The sequence below is a fragment of the Tachysurus fulvidraco genome, chromosome 10, assembly GCF_022655615.1.
Source record: "Tachysurus fulvidraco isolate hzauxx_2018 chromosome 10, HZAU_PFXX_2.0, whole genome shotgun sequence".
In the NCBI taxonomy this organism is placed as follows: domain Eukaryota; kingdom Metazoa; phylum Chordata; class Actinopteri; order Siluriformes; family Bagridae; genus Tachysurus; species Tachysurus fulvidraco.
The window spans coordinates 6,604,918-6,611,779 of record NC_062527.1 but is presented as its reverse complement, the minus strand read 5'-3'; positions in this window follow the sequence as shown (position 1 = coordinate 6,611,779).

Here is a 6,862-nt window from a genome sequence, read left to right as displayed (position 1 = left end):
GAATTTCGTTTCTTAGCTTCGTACGGTGCGACACCACGGAAAACCACCCAAACAATACACAAACCTTGTCTGATGTGATGATTGGTATTCGTTTTATTTCATATTTTTTTGTTCACACCAGCAATCCAGATGTTTTCTTCTCAGATTAACAAAAGCAAGCAGGGAAAATAGATGAGTTAGGATTAGATTTTTATTTCCCCCCTGAGAAACGTCAGCGCTGTTGACGGTACACAGCCGGTTCATCTGCGATATGAAAGAACACTCGCACCCACGGTTCTAATGACGACACGCACAGCCTCCCCTCACACACGACTCTGCTAAATGAGCTTTGTGCTGAAGAACTCTAGCAGTACAACGGCTTCATGCTGCGCTTATTTAAAGCAGACCCAAAGTGTCACAGAGGAATGTTAGTAATGCAGGCAGCGAGTAAACAGGAGAATCACTCACCATGGCTGAGCAGTGTGTGTGCTTTATGTTCCATTCCAGTGCGCTGCAGGAAATGAAGGGAGAAGACACGACAGGTTTTTTCATTACCTATTCTACAGATGACTAATGTGAAGATAAATTCTGCCGTTGTGCAATTGTATGTGATGTGAATGAGTCAAAGAATAAATGTGCAAAGAGTGCAACATTTAAAATGTACAATTTTATATTTCATCCTGAAAGAATGCAACATTTACAAATTTATCGAGAATGCTTATATGAATAATAACTAGCTTTTATTTTTTTTTGAAGTTCTTAATATTACCATCTTGCAAGCAAGAGAGAGAGGGGGGAGAGAGAGAGAGAGAGAGAGAGAGGGCAAGCAAGAGAGAAGCAATTGAGACTGAGAGCGACAGAGAAGCAACATATTTTGAGAGAAAGAGTGTGTGAGAGAAAGAGCGTGTGAGAGAAAGAGCGTGTGAGAGAAAGAGCGAGCGAGCACGAGTGAGAGAAAGAGCGAGCGAGCACGAGTGAGAGAAAGAGCGAGCGAGCACGAGTGAGAGAAAGAGCGAGCGAGCACGAGTGAGAGAAACAGTGAGCAAGCGAGAGCACGAGTGAGAATAAGATTGAGCGAACAAGAGCATGACTGAGCGAGGGCAAGAAAGAGTGAGTGAGAGAGCAAAAGAGTGAGTGAGCAAGAAACAAAAAAGAGCGATAGAAAGAGAGTGAGAGAGAAAGAGCGTGATAGTGTGAGAGAGTGATGGTGAGAGAGAGAGTGAGCACAAGTGAGAGAGAGTGAGCAAGCGAGACTGAGAGCAAGAGCGGCGAGTGAGAGCGATGGAGAAGCAAGAGCGTGTGAGAGAAAGAGAGAGCGAGCGAGAGCACGGGTGAAAGAGCAAGCGAGCGAGAGCAGTTGTGAGAGATAGAGCACGTGAGAGAAAGAGCAAGCGAGCGAGAGCACGAGTGAGAGAAAGTGCGATCAAGCGAGAGCACGAGTGAGAGAAAGAGCGAGCGAGCGAGAGCACGAGTGAGAGAGAGCAAGAAAGAGCGAATGAGAGCGTAAAAGAGCGAGTGAGCAAGAAAGCAAAAAAGAGGACAGAAAGAAAGTGAGAGAGAAAGAGCGAGTGAGAGCGAGTGATAGCATGAGAGAGGGATGGTGAGAGAGAGAGTGAGCACGAGTGAGAGAGAGCATGAGAGAGGGATGGTGAGAGAGAGAGTGAGCACGGGTGAGAGAGAGCATGAGTGAGAAAGAGAGAGCATGAGTTAGAAAGAGAGAGCATGAGTGAAAGAGAGAAAGCGAGAGAGACTGAGAGCGACAGAGAGGGGAGTGAGAGCGAGAGCAACAGAGAAGCGAGAGCGTGTGAGATATAGAGCATGTGAGAGAAAGAGCGAGCGAGAGCACGAGTGAGAGAAAGAGCGAGCGAGAGCACGAGTGAGAGAAACAGCGAGCGAGAGCACAAGTGAGAGAAAGCGAGCGAGAGCACGAGTGAGAGAAACAGCGAGCGAGAGCACGAGTGAGAGAAACAGCGAGCGAGAGCACAAGTGAGAGAAACAGCGAGCGAGAGCACGAGTGAGAGAAACAGCGAGCGAGAGCACGAGTGAGAGAAAGAGCGAGCGAGAGCACAAGTGAGAGAAAGCAAGCGAGAGCACGAGTGAGAGAAACAGCGAGCGAGAGCACGAGTGAGAGAAAGAGCGAGCGAGAGCACGAGTGAGAGAAACAGCGAGCGAGAGCACGAGTGAGAGAAACAGCGAGCGAGAGCACAAGTGAGAGAAAGAGCGAGCGAGAGCACGAGTGAGAGAAACAGCGAGCGAGAGCACGAGTGAGAGAAAGAGCGAGCGAGAGCACGAGTGAGAGAAACAGCGAGCGAGAGCACGAGTGAGAGAAACAGCGAGCGAGAGCACGAGTGAGAGAAAGAGCGAGCGAGAGCACGAGTGAGAGAAAGAGCGAGCGAGAGCACAAGTGAGAGAAAGCAAGCGAGAGCACGAGTGAGAGAAAGAGCGAGCGAGAGCACGAGTGAGAGAAAGAGCGAGCGAGAGCACGAGTGAGAGAAAGAGCGAGCGAGAGCACGAGTGAGAGAAACAGCGAGCGAGAGCACGAGTGAGAGAAACAGCGAGCGAGAGCACGAGTGAGAGAAACAGCGAGCGAGAGCATGAGTGAGAGAAACAGCGAGCGAGAGCACAAGTGAGAGAAACAGCGAGCGAGAGCACAAGTGAGAGAAAGCAAGCGAGAGCACGAGTGAGAGAAAGAGCGAGCGAGAGCACGAGTGAGAGAAACAGCGAGCGAGAGCACGAGTGAGAGAAACAGCGAGCGAGAGCACGAGTGAGAGAAACAGCGAGCGAGAGCACGAGTGAGAGAAACAGCGAGCGAGAGCACGAGTGAGAGAAACAGCGAGCGAGAGCACAAGTGAGAGAAAGCAAGCGAGAGCATGAGTGAGAGAAACAGCGAGCGAGAGCACGAGTGAGAGAAAGAGCGAGCGAGAGCACGAGTGAGAGAAAGAGCGAGCGAGAGCACGAGTGAGAGAAAGAACAAATGAGAACGCAAAGGAGCAAGTGAGCAAGAAAGCAAAAAAGAGCGACAGAAAGAGAGTGAGAGAGAAAGAGCGAGTGAGAGCGAGTGATAGTGTGAGAGAGTGATGGTGAGAGAGAGAGTGAGCACGAGTGAGAGAGAGAAAGCGAGTGAGAGAGAGAAAGCGAGTGAGAGAGAGAGAGAGAGAGAGAGAGAGAGAGAGAGATGTACATTTAGAGTGGCCGCTGCACAGTATAATCTTTTCTGAATAAAACTTTGAGTGCTTCACTAATCCTTATTTTTCTACCTGCCCTGAAATGCCCCGGATTTAACTGATGAGGTTTTGTGTGTATTTGGGTGCTGTGAGGCTTACATCAGTGTGGTCAGTGTCATCTGTATCTACTTGATATAATCCCGTGTGTAATCCTTTCCCTCTTTTCAATTCTTTTCATTTGATTTAAAATCAATTTCTAAATCATTTTTAAACGTTATTAAATGTTTTGTTTTTACTGTTGTGATGATTGCTTTTAGGATTGTTTTACTTTCTTTTACGTAAAGCACTTTGATATAAACCGTAGTGTATGAAATGTGCTTTATATATAAACTCGCCTTGCCTTCGAGAGCCAAGCGAATTTCAGAGGCAGCAGAGACGCCACTAAATTCACATGACACACTTCAGAAAGCATCAAGTCAAATACAGGTACGAAGTCTGAGTAGAACGACAGCTATAATAACTAGAGTCAGAAGTGCGGCAATGATTAGAACAAATCCTGCAAATGTATAAGAAACTCCAAAAGTTCAGTAGAAAGTCTGTGTTTATGACCAGAAACTTTCTTAAGATTGAATAAATACGTAATAAACACGTTAATTATAATAAATAATTATACAATAATAAATTGTAAATTGTAATAATAAATTGCATAATAAATTGTAATAAAATAATAAATACAATAATAAATTGTAATAAATACGTTACTTATTAGAAAGAAAACATACAAACATATTGGATGTAAAAGTCTACACACCCCTGCATCCTAAACCAACATCATTTTTTGATAATGATGATCACAATAACCTAAAAACCTCTTTAATAAATAATTCAAAGAGAAGATGCTAAATACATGCAGTCTCTGAGGACAACGACCTCCTAATCAATACACAAGTGTCGGTCTGTATATGGCTGTATGACTGTAGAAAGGACATTATTTAATAATAACACTGTCTGGGGTTTATAATAAACACCAGACATGGGGAAGTCGTGGCTTATGGGGAAGTCGTGGCCTAATGGTTAGAAAGTTTTACTCCTAACCCTAAGGTTGTGGGTTCAAGTCTCGGCTTGCAATACCACGACTGAGGTGCCCTTGAGCAAGGCACCGAACCCCCCAACTGCTCCCCGGGCACCGCAGCATAAATGGCTGCTCACTGCTTCGGGTGTGTGTGTTCACAGTGTGTGTGTGTGTGTGTGTGTGTGTGTGTGTGTGTGTGTGTGTGTGTGTGTGTGTGTGTGTGTGTGTTCACTGCTGTGTGTGTGCACTTTGGATGGGTTAAATGCAGAGAACAAATTCTGAGTATGGGTCACCGTACTTAGCTCTATGTCACGTCAATCACTTTATAATTTATAATCAGACCCTCCTGTGTTACCCAAATGACGATGAGGTTCCCTTCGGAGTCTGGTTCCTCTCAAGGTTTCTTCCTCTTCCATCTAAGGCAGTTTTTCCTCACCACAGTCACCTCAGTCACATCAGGCTTGTTGATTGGGGATAAATACAAACATTTAAATATTAGTCTAATATCAATCGTGTATATTTTGTATTATAATCATGTTTGTTAAAGCTGCTCTGAGACAATGTCCATTGTTGAAAGCGCTATACAAATAAATTGAAACTGAATTGAAAATTGAATTGTATCTGACTGCTCAGGATTAACCAATCATAATCAAACTCGTGATCATACAACGCAGGGATTCCGATTAACCTCAAATAAAGATCAGCTGTTTCTGTACGAATTTCATGGTCCGTAAAATGTTTACAAAGAATGTACGGTATCTCACTCTTGAACGATATGGATCAGGATAGGGGCAAAGGAATAGATAGCTAGACAGAAGGCCTTTCCTTTAAAATATACAAATAAATAAAATTAATAAACCATCCAATCTCACTTCAATCAGCCCAATCTACTGTATGTTTAAAAATTTGCCATGACCTGATGAGACCAAGGTTAAAACGTTTGGGGCATATTCTAAAAAATAAATAAAGATAATACATTTAATAAAAAAAAATTGTTCGGTGCATAAACAAATACAGCTCATCACCCAAAGAACATCATACTCACAGTGAAGCATGGTGGTGGCAGCATCTAAGCTAAAATTGGGGTCTAGTCAAGATTGCTCCAAACACCAAAACTATTTTGTCACAAAACCTGCAGGCTTCTTATTTACCTTCCAAAGAGAGAGTGCTGTAGTAAACAGAATCTGATCTGATTCCCAGAGCCTTGCGGTTTAAGGGGTGTGTAGATCTTTTACACTCGATGTATTTTCTGAGTTGACTGATCGGGTTTTTCTATACAAGAAAGCAGTTTTTTTCCTGTTTTTTTTTTTCAGTACTAATGGAATCGAGTGTAAATGCCAGCAGCAATATAGAGGATGAACAAAATAAATTCTGTATGGCAACCTGCAATCAGCAGAGTGCTCCAAAATCGATGAAAACTATAAAACTCTGTTCAAAAAATGGCAAAAGATTGAAATCAGCATTTCTAAATTGTAAAAGTGTCTATAAATCGTGAGCTTCAAACAGCTGTAGATTTTGGCTATCCAATGGTTTTTGGTAATGTATGCAACACCAACGTGCATAGAGGAGCAGGAAAGTGGTACTGTAGCAGTAGCAGCTTGGCGCTAATCCAACCGCTGACCCTTTGAGCAAGTCCGTCAACTACTACTTACAAAATGAGGTAAAATTACGACGTTTTTTAGAAGGAAAATCGGCAATCGCAGTTAATTGAAACGAACAAGCAAGTATAGAAAGCTACAACACTAGTCAGAGCAACAGGGGAATAAAATATTATGGGTTCTCTTTTAGCTATTTAGCTTTTCAGAATTCCACACGCTGCCTTTAATTCAGAATGTCTGTTGCCAGCTGTGAAACATGGCAGTTGGTCTATAATGATGTTGGAAGTCATGTTGCCAGAGTTATTACAGCTGAAATTATTCTGCATGGTTGTGTAATAGCCACAAATCCGGTGGTCTGTATAGCAGATAGCGTGAACACTGCTCTCCAATGATTCCTGCATATTCCATGAGCATAGAGCTTGAATTACACACGAGAAAATGAAGAATGGATTCATAAACATCAAAATGACAGAAATCAGAAATTTTCCAGGACCTTGTATGTAATCACATCAAACTATTTTGTGATGGTTTATTATTAATAATAACAAAATATACATGTTAGCAGCATAAATGTCAGACTTCCATACTCGATTATTCCGGTTCCTCGGGCAATGATTTATTATTTGGTCATAGCACTAAATCTGGTATGATATGATATCAAACAATGAGATATGTTTCTACATATGATATGATTTTGATTCACAATGCTACAAATTATTCTATATCGCTGAATCTCGTATGTTGACTTGATCCAATTCCTAATGATACAATACAATACAATGCGATAAAATGATACGATATGAATTTTGAGTCATGAGGTTACAATTTGTTTGGTTATACCATTGAATCTGGTATGATACGATACGATAATAGTATAGATACGATGCAAAACGATATTGATCATCTGTAAGGCTACGGTTCATTTGTTGATTCCACTGAATCTGCTATGACACGACTTCTATTCATAAAACAATAGTGTACCGTTTTTTTATTTGGATGATCTAAATAAATGCTATTTTACAAGAAAATCACCTTGCTAGCCTATTAAT